The 10,408-nt window shown below is 43.3% G+C and overlaps 2 long non-coding RNA genes across 2 annotated transcripts in view; one reads left to right on the forward strand and one right to left on the reverse strand.

Moving 5' to 3' along the window:
- Positions 1-9,256, reverse strand: part of LOC141377587 (uncharacterized) — a 27,885-nt gene extending 18,629 nt beyond the window's left edge. Inside the window, exons 1-2 of the long non-coding RNA XR_012389961.1 lie at positions 9,172-9,256; positions 5,784-5,914 (exon numbers count right to left, since the gene is read on the reverse strand). This is a non-coding gene — a long non-coding RNA (uncharacterized lncRNA). The remainder of the gene's footprint in view (positions 1-5,783; positions 5,915-9,171) is intronic.
- On the forward strand, positions 7,320-9,620 carry LOC141377584 (uncharacterized). Its single transcript, XR_012389955.1, has 3 exons — positions 7,320-7,404; positions 7,512-7,676; positions 8,417-9,620. It is a non-coding gene; the product is annotated as an uncharacterized lncRNA (long non-coding RNA).
- The last annotated feature ends 788 nt before the right edge of the window (positions 9,621-10,408 follow it).

A 10,408-nucleotide genomic window follows, 5' to 3' on the forward strand; every position in this document is an offset into this window, starting at 1 on the left:
GATGATCAGCGTTTTTTTTTTTACACATGAGTTCATGTTTTATATAAAGGCTATACATTTGTAAATTCTAAATCAGGGGTCACCAACCTTTTGGAAACTGAGAGCTACTTCTTGGGTACCGATTAGTATGAAGGGCTACCAGTTATTAAATAACACATTTTCTTATTTCACTTTTAATTATATGTTATTATTAATAGATAATAATCTTCATCTTTGTGAAGACATTGATCAATGATTAATGATTTCTCACAGTAGTTGTCAACAATGATTTAACAAGGTAGATAAATATCAATATGCAACACTTCATTTGTTTGAAATTGTTTTTAAAGTTTTTTTTAATATATAACTTAAAGAAATTTTTAAATTTACACCAATACAAGTGTGATTAAAAAAGAATACCTATAAAAATATTAGATGCAGCTTACTCATATGTGGTGCTATGGTGAGCTATTTTCTAGAACAGGCCTGCGGACAACTCATGTGAACCTGGCGGGCTACCTGGTGCCCAAGGGCACCATGTTGGTGACCCCTGCTTTAAATAGACATCACAGATCTAGTGGATGTTATCACTATGATGTCAATTAGACATTGGATTTTGGTTGCCATACCTGATGAATAAATGTCAGTATTTGACGTCAATATGTCGTTGGTTTAAGATGTTTGTTTGACACTGGATTTTGGTCACTTTCTAACACAACGTAAACTCAACCAAAGAGCAATGCCATTTGACGTAATTATTGAATGTTAGGGATGAACCGATAACTTTTTTTTTCGTTCCGAACCCGATACCAAAATTCAGAGTATTGACCAATACAGATCCAATCCCAATACTGTGTAGTTTTAATTTATTTATTTTATTTTTTTTTACATAATACAGTTTCTATCACTGGCGATATACTCAAATAATACATATTCTTTAGTAAAAAAAAAACAGAATCATAGGCTCACTGTATACGACAGATGGCACAATCTAACTACAAACATGATGCTTGCTGTAAACTAGGCTACTGTAACGCCGGGGAGTGACACCAACAACAGAAGGTAGGATCCAATATGCAGGTTTAATCTTTGTCAGGCAAGCAATGGTCAAAACAGGTATGAACAGGTATATGTAGAAAATCCAGAATCGTAGTCAGTAAACAGGCAATAGGTCATAAGGCAGGCGGCTAAACAGGATGACAAGGATAAACAGGGCTAAGAACAAAACACGGGAAAACAAGACCAGGATAACGCGTTGCAATGTCACCAAACAGTAGACAAGACTCGGCAATGTGAATGAGTGTGTGTGCTGCTTAAATACTGTGCGTAATCAGTCTCTGAAAGTCCTCAGGTGTGAATGTGAATCAAGCTAAATGAGAAAGCAGGTGTGTAGGCGAAGAGCATGTATGAAGTTGTAGTCCAGGAAAAGTGTAGTTCTAGGTGTGTGTGTGTTTACCAGCGACATCTGGTGGTTGTTCGCTGGTAAACATGACAGAGCCCCCCTTCTAAGGAGTGGCTTCCAGACACTCCTAATACTGTTCAGGCGGGAGGTGGAGCGGAGGCGGAACAGGGGGAGGGATGGAGGGCCAGGACCATGCAGCGGGGGCGTACCTGGAGCGTGGAGCAGCGGAGGGCCTGGAGCGTGGAGCAGCGGGGGGCCTGGAGCGTGGAGCAGCGGGGGGCCTGGAGCGTGGAGCAGCGGGGGGCCTGGAGCGTGGAGCAGCGGGGGGCCTGGAGCGTGGAGCAGCGGGGGGCCTGGAGCGTGGAGCAGCGGGGGGCCTGGAGCGTGGAGCAGCGGAGGGCCTGGAGCGTGAGGCTGCGACCATTGGGGAAGTTTAGGTGGCAGCGGCCATTCAGGAAGTTCAGGCGGCGGCCATTCAGGGAGCTCAGGCGGCGGCGGCCATTCAGGAAGCTCAGGAGGCGGCCATTCAGGAAGCTCAGGCGGCGGCCATTCAGGGAGCTCGGGCGGCGGCGGCCATTCAGGAAGCTCGGGAGGCGGCGGCCATTCAGGAAGCTCGGGAGGCGGCGGCCATTCAGGAAGCTCGGGAGGCGGCGGCCATTCAGCGAGCTCGGGAGGCGGCGGCCATTCAGCGAGCTCGGGAGGCGGCGGCCATTCAGCGAGCTCGGGAGGCGGCGGCCATTCAGCGAGCTCGGGAGGCGGCGGCCATTCAGCGAGCTCGGGAGGCGGCGGCCATTCAGCGAGCTCGGGAGGCGGCGGCCATTCAGCGAGCTCGGGAGGCGGCGGCCATTCAGCGAGCTCGGGAGGCGGCGGCCATTCAGCGAGCTCGGGAGGCGGCGGCCATTCAGCGAGCTCGGGAGGCGGCGGCCATTCAGCGAGCTCGGGAGACGGCGGCCATTCAGCGAGCTCGGGAGGCGGCGGCCATTCAGCGAGCTCGGGAGGCGGCGGCCATTCAGCGAGCTCGGGAGGCGGCGGCCATTCAGCGAGCTCGGGAGGCGGCGGCCATTCAGCGAGCTCGGGAGGCGGCGGCCATTCAGCGAGCTCGGGAGGCGGCGGCCATTCAGCGAGCTCGGGAGGCGGCGGCCATTCAGCGAGCTCGGGAGGCGGCGGCCATTCAGCGAGCTCGGGAGGCGGCGGCCATTCAGCGAGCTCGGGAGGCGGCGGCCATTCAGGAGGTTCAGGTGGCGGCAGCTCTGGAGGATCTGGCAGCTTTGGCAGCACTGGAGGGTCTGGCAGCACTGGAGGGTCTGGCAGCTCTGGAGGGTCTGGCAGCTCTGGAGGGTCTGGCAGCTCTGGAGGGTCTGGCAGCTCTGGAGGGTCTGGCAGCTCTGGAGGGTCTGGCAGCTCTGGAGGGTCTGGCAGCTCTGGAGGGTCTGGCAGCTCTGGAGGGTCTGGCAGCTCTGGAGGGTCTGGCAGCTCTGGAGGGTCTGGCAGCACTGGAGGTGGCGGTGGCAGCTCTGGAGGGTCTGATAGCACTGGAGGGTTTGGCAGCACTGGAGGGTCTGGCAGCACTGGAGGTGGCGGTGGCAGCTCTGGCAGTAACAGCTCTGGTGGTGGCATCAGCTCTTGTAACTCAGGTGGTGGTGGCCATTCTGGTGGCTCAGGTGATGGTATTTCAGGAACTAGAACAGGAACTATGGCAGGAACAGACAAGGAACAGGAAACCATCTTCTGAGCTTGTGCTAGATTAACTCTTACCACATTCTGAGCTGGAGGGCTGGATGCGGCCATTTTGTGAGCTGGAGGAGCAGCCATCTTGTAAGCTGGAGGACTGGAGTCGGCCATCTTGTGAGCTGGAGGACTGGAGTCGGCCATCTTGTGAGCTGGAGGACTGGAGTCGGCCATCTTGTGAGCTGGAGGACTGGAGTCGGCCATCTTGTGAGCTGGAGGACTGGAGTCGGCCATCTTGTGAGCTGGAGGACTGGAGTCGGCCATCTTGTGAGCTGGAGGACTGGAGTCGGCCATCTTGTGAGCTGGAGGACTGGAGTTGGCCATCTTGTGAGCTGGAGGACTGGAGTCGGCCATCTTGTGAGCTGGAGGACTGGAGTCGGCCATCTTGTGAGCTGGAGGACTGGAGTCGGCCATCTTGTGAGCTGAAGGACTGGAGTCGGCCATCTTGTGAGCTGGGAGTGTGGTGATGGAATGAGCAGCAAGCCCCGTTGCCAGCGGGTCTTGCTGTCCTTTGCCCCCCCCCAAAAAATATTTAGGGGTGTCCTCCACCTCTCCTACAGTGAAGGGGGACCCACTCATTTGAAGTGCAAGATCAATATAACTTTTTAGAGTCCCGTGGGGTTCATGCAAAGGCATTGTGGAATATAGGGGCTCAGAAAGTCCTCCACGAAAGAAAATCATTAGGCACAAGTCATCCAAAGATGTTAAATGGGCTACCTGAATGAAGTTCTCCACGTATTCCTCTATAGACCGGGCTTCCTGACGCAGACACATAATCTTGATACCCGCTGAATCCATTGTGTGGCCGAGTCTTCTGTAACGCCGGGGAGTGACACCAACAACAGAAGGTAGGATCCAATATGCAGGTTTAATCTTTGTCAGGCAAGCAATGGTCAAAACAGGTATGAACAGGTATATGTAGAAAATCCAGAATCGTAGTCAGTAAACAGGCAATAGGTCATAAGGCAGGCGGCTAAACAGGATGACAAGGATAAACAGGGCTAAGAACAAAACACGGGAAACCAAGACCAGGATAACGCGTTGCAATGTCACCAAACAGTAGACAAGACTCTGCAATGTGAATGAGTTTGTGTGCTGCTTAAATACTGTGCGTAATCAGTCTCTGAAAGTCCTCAGGTGTGAATGTGAATCAAGCTAAATGAGAAAGCAGGTGTGTGGGCGAAGAGCATGTATGAAGTTGTAGTCCAGGAAAAGTGTAGTTCTAGGTGTGTGTGTGTTTACCAGCGACATCTGGTGGTTGTTCGCTGGTAAACATGACAGCTACATTATGAGCATTTGCATATGGCTTCCACTATTGACCCTAATTGTTGGTAAAATAATCAGCCTTTTAGCAAAGCCTGATATTTTCCTAGCAGATTTGAAGCAGACTAAACTAAGCCGTCTGAAGTCAGTTTTACTTAAACATTCCCTCGCCTAAACTCGCCATGAGTAAGATGGAGAAACTAAAAGCATGTCTGAAAAATTTTTTTAGTCTGAAAAATGTTTTTTTTTTTTCTTTTAAACTAATCTTGTTTGGTATAATTGGTTAGTTATGTTGGTAAGGTATCTACAAAATAAATAAGATTTGAGGTGAAGTTCAAAACAATGTTTGCTTATGCTTAAGCACACAAACTGACAAACTAATCTGTTAATTAAAATACTAATATAAATAAAATTACAGTGAAATATTCACAATTTCAGAGTAGCCTATATCAGGCTAAATAGTTTTCTGTTAATGACAATCCATATGCGCCCGTCAGTTTTACTTTATATTTTAATCAACTACTTTGACTATAATAAACCAGGCTTAAAACCTATTCGCAGCACTTAAAGTATTTCCCTGGGAAGAATAAACTCATTCGGAAGGATGAGACAACAGAAACTTATTGTAAGAATAACTTTACAGAGCGGCGCACGTCGCATCTGAGCAGCCGGTGTGTAAATGAAGCGCTTGATGCATCACTGAGACACAGCGTGCAGCTCTCCGGTATCTGCAGACACTTCCAAAACAGCAGTACAAAGGAAAGAAATCAGTGCGTTGAGGATCTGTCCAATGTATTATTGAGCCTTTTCTTATTTAAAGTTTCAGGTAGTAGTTCACATTAAACTATAGAATGGCTTCAGAACATTTGGGATATAGTAGCCTACATGACAACTTTCTAAGCATTTATAATAGGCTACTTTCGTAGCTTTTGTTGGCTTATAAATTACACAGAATTTAGCGCAAGCGCAAGATCAGATGTAGATCAGAACCAGCTGGCCAATACCAGATCCAGCAAAAATATGCGGTATCGAACCGATATCCCATCCAAGTATCGGGATCTGTACGTCCCCATTGGACATCAAAATAATGTTGTCCTTGTTGCTGGCTAAATTTAATTGAAAAAAAAAAATTAATTATGGTCACCAGACGTCTTAACCTAAATCAAACTTAATATTAATGTCTTATGATGTTGTGTGCCTGCTGGGTTTGTATGATTTCAATCTCTAACAGTGTAATTGAGAAAGCTCTTAGAAACATTTTAGTTTCTGTGTTAGTAAATTATGAATCATTGTCCCACAGGTCATGGATCATTATTAAATATAATCATAAAGAACACATATCTGACATTTTGAATCACATCGAAAAGTTGTCCTAATTTAGTGAATTCCACAGCCTTATACTTGGACTCACCTTATCAGACATGCGAATGAAAGCAAGACAGCATTTCACCCTGCTGGACGCTGGCAGAAATATCACTGCCCCTTGTAGCCAGAGGACAGGAACCTTGCTGAAGATGAATGGATGCTTCCTTTGAGATTATGCTGTGAAAGGGATGTGTAGAGATGTCAATAAAGACTATCTTTAACAACTTTTAACGTGTTACACAAATCAGTATAGCTAATGACCGGGACACAGACGCCAGTGCTTGGGACCTGCCGTGGCCGATAAAATTGATTTACCTGCTAACTCAGAGATCAGTGCTGCCCGAGAAAAAAAATTGCCCAGGAGCCTTGAACAAATAATAGCACTTTCATCTGAGAAGGGAAGCTGTGCCTATAAGTATAATAAGAATAATGGCCTCAAATCAGTATGTCAATACTGCCTGAGCCAGGAGCTTGTGGTCCTCAGGGTTCACATGTTTGCATCTGTTTGCTCCATTTATGTTGTATGTTTGCTCTGCAGCACTAGCAGACACAAGTGTTTTTTACTTCACTGTACTTTAGAAGCCATTTCATTGTGCAGCACATTTACTGTTACACTTTAAAAACACTTGCTGTTCTTATTTCAAAATAAAGAGATTAAAAGAGGACATGTTTGAAAAGGAGGATCTGTTTGAACTGCGAACTGAAATGTATTTTATTACTTGCAAATTATGCATATTTTACAATTAACAATTATTAATATTAGACTGAGGTGAAACCTATTTTAGTTTACTAATGGTAGAAATACTAGAAATATTTTAAGTAATTTGTATTTCTTAGTCCTTTCATTCTTTTTTTAAATGGCTGAATCCAGGAACATGCATGACAGTAGGCCTACATGCAATATAAATTACAATATCAATCAACAAGTGACATTGACAAAAGAACAGTACACTATGAAACAGTAAAAAAATAACATCATTAGAAATAAAGAGAAGAGAGAAAGGGGAAACAAGACGTTAAAAGGTTAATTTAAGATTACTCATACGAAGATCTTTAAAGCTGAGCATATTTTAACAGTTTTGTAATGCTTCTTATTAGTTGATCCTGAAATCAACTATATATATATATATATATATATATATATATATATATATATATATATATATATATATATATATATATATATATATATATATCTTTACTGAAGACCACAAAAGCAGGTTTGCTACTTGAGAATTTGCATTTGTAAATAAAAAATTTTCTTTTGTGGTATCCGAGTTAAAATACCCAAATATAACAATTATCACTTGCATTGAAAATTATGGTAGAACCTTAAAAAAAAATCTATATTATCCCAAAACTCCTGAATGTAATGACATGACCAAAAGTCAGCATTCCCACAAAAAGAACAACCCAGGTCAGTGTCAACTTTAAACTTTTGTATTCATTTCTTGACAGGACAAAACCTGAGTCGTTTCATAGTATCCCCCTTACTTTACGATGGCGCGTATTTTTTAACAAACGTATTTAAAATAAAATGATTCCGCTTTGAGATTCTTTTTGAAAATTATTCGTTCAAATAAATTCAACTGATTCCTTTCGACGAATCAACTGACTCACAATCAGCGATGAACATGTGTTCATTATCTCAAAGCTCAGATGTGCTGGTGATTTATCTGATTTTGTTTAAAGTTACTAATGACAAATATTATTGTTATTATATTAAGTTGCGTTTTTCTAGGTTTCTGGTAATTTTTCTAACATGTCTTTCAAGCTGAGACTGGCAGAATAATTTGTTCTTGTGAGCCGCGAACATGTTGAATCGACTCTAAAACGGCGCTGAACTGGATCATCCTGTTCAGTTCAGGACTGAAGTGATCCGATCGAGTCACTGTTGTTGTGATTCATAAATGCTGCATGCTAACTCGCGATTTTCAAGGTAAGACTGTGAAAGGGCATGCAAAAGCAAGTTTCCAACTCTCTGAAAATAAGATTATATAAACTGATATATATGCTGAAGTTATTGCCTGCATTCTACAGTAAATATAGGCTAGCTAACGCTTTTAGCACATTAGCCAACATTGAATACATTAATTGTATTGACCAGTTTGTTTATCTGATTTGAAATTCGTTATATTCTATAAAATTAGCACAAAACTATTGTGGCTTACATCCTGAACACCCCATAAAACATCCCCTGCTGTTGGGGAGAGGGGTGATGAGGGCAGAAGGCGGGAAACAAAAACAAATCACACAAGTTCTAATGGTTTTGTAATGGTTTTATGGTTACAATGGAAATTATATTGGTTTTAAATGGAAACTGCATTGGTCTTTTGGGTCTCAACTCCTTGCCTCCTATTGTTGATATTAAAAAAAAAAAACAAACACAATCATAATGGAATAGGTCCTGAAGCACACTAGAAACCATTAAAATGTACTGGGTTTAAATCCATTTGTGGAAAAAAAAAAGAATCTTTGTCAGTAGGGCATAGATTCATATCAAACAGCAAGCCACAAATAAATAAATAATAATAATAATAATAATAATAAAATGTTCTATTGATAAGTTTTACTTATTTTTTTAAAAGCAATTACAGTACTTGTGTGCATTTACTCATGTAAAATACTTTAAACCACAGTATTTGTACATCAACTCAAGTATTACAAATTTCTCTGCAGACTACGCTGTTGCTGTCCTTCCTGGAGAGTTTGCTTGAGGTAAAGTTACACCACAACAGACACCCTGAGCAGATGGTTAAGCATATCTGTTTTGTATGTGTGTGTTCTTTCTGTCCCACAAATGGTCCAAATGTGACCCAGAAATGACTTGCGCTTGTCAGGAGCAGAGGGTATCTGAATGGTACCTCCTCTATGGGACTTTGTTCACAAATTTCACAGTGGGGAGGCACAACATTTGAGAAGCTGACAAACAAATAGAGCCGCCAACATTTGGCTAGCATCTGTTGATTTGACACGGTCCTGAAAGCAGTTAAAAGCACATTTTCTCCACAGCTCAAGTATTTCCGCCACATTTGTGCTTTTCTCCAGTCATCCAGGGTCAGTTTTCTCCACCCATAAAAAAGAAATCAAACCACTTTAATCCTCAACTACAGACCCCCAGCCCAGCTTTCCCTTTTTTAGGGACACACCTCTTCTTTTGTTAGCATTCTGAATGCGTTTGAGCTCAAGCTACACTGGCATGAATAGAGCTGGCACTTAGGAAATTACCCACTTTACTTTCTTCGTTCTTCAATATGAGATTGACTCCGTTTACCTGTGATTTTTAAATGCATCTAGCTGAGCAAGTTGTGCAGTTTTATGTCACACTGGCCGGAATGTTCAGAAAGAGAGAGAGAGAGAGAGAGAGAGAGAGAGAGAGAGAGAGAAAGTACAGCTGTGAAGAAGGAAGGAGATGAGGTTTTATTTTCACTTACTTTTCTCTTTCTTCTGGAGTTCTTGGCAAGTTGAGCTCCCAACTGGTGCAGCATATGGTGGCTGGGGTCCTAAGGAGCGAGGTGTGGCTGTCTGTGCATGTGCCAGAGCCTAATTACTCACTCATTAGTACCCAGGTGGCACCTACAGTCCATTCACAGACACACACACATACACACAAGCACAAACATGTTATCGCCACCACTCCCTCGTTTCAGCAGTTACCTACTTGGGACAAACAAGTAATTCATAGAAGTTTAATTATAGTAAATGCATACCTATTTAACTGATACTAATAAGACTGCACTGAAAAAAGCGAGGTTTTTAAAGTTGATTTAATGTATTGAATTATACATGGTTTTGTGAAAGTGTTTAAAAAAAAAAAAAAAAAAAAACTTTTTCCAAATAGGGTTGTCATGATGATGCAGTGGGTAGCACGATCGCCTCACAAGCTCAGTTGGCATTTCTGTGTGGAGTTTGCATGTTCTCCCCGTGTTGGCGTGGGTTTCCTTCGGGTGCTGCGGTTTCCCCCACAGTCCAAAGACATGCGCTATAGGTGAATTGGGTAGGTTAAATTGTCCGTAGTATATGTGCATGGAAGTTTCCCAGTGATTGGTTGCAGCTAGAGGGGCCGCTGTGTAAAACATGCTGGATGAAGCTGCGTTCACACTGGAATTTTCTCCCCATAGACTTCCATTCATACGCACACAAATGCGTCAGACTGGAAACGCAAACTCATGCGACAAGTTTCGCAGTTCGCTGCGTTGCAAAGTTCAAGCTTGGTGAACTCAGACGCTTGACTGCATGAGACCAATCGAGGATCAAAACATGAACTCTTTGTACATAAATTTAAAATATGGACCAATCGCTCGCTTTTTAAAATGTCTAATCATCTTGTTTAATCCTGCCCCTTTTCGCAGAGGCTTACAACAGAATTTCGCAAGCTCAAACTCGACTGTGACCATAGCTTAAGTTGGTGGTTCATTCCCCTGATTAATAAAGGGACAAATCCAAAAAGAAAATGAATGAATGAACTTTTACAAATTCTCATTTGGGTAAATTTATATTCAATACATGTCACTGTCTCTTTGTTCGTACATAGTACCAAAAACTAGAAAATACACAAGACTTGTCACTCGTATAGGTTTAAATTGGGAAAAGTGTAATGGTCAATATGACGAATAAAGCCCTTCCTACTAGTACACGAGCCAGTCATCGATCACTATAGGGTGCTTTCAC

The sequence above is a fragment of the Danio rerio genome, chromosome 14, assembly GCF_049306965.1.
Source record: "Danio rerio strain Tuebingen ecotype United States chromosome 14, GRCz12tu, whole genome shotgun sequence".
NCBI classification, from domain to species: Eukaryota; Metazoa; Chordata; class Actinopteri; order Cypriniformes; family Danionidae; genus Danio; species Danio rerio.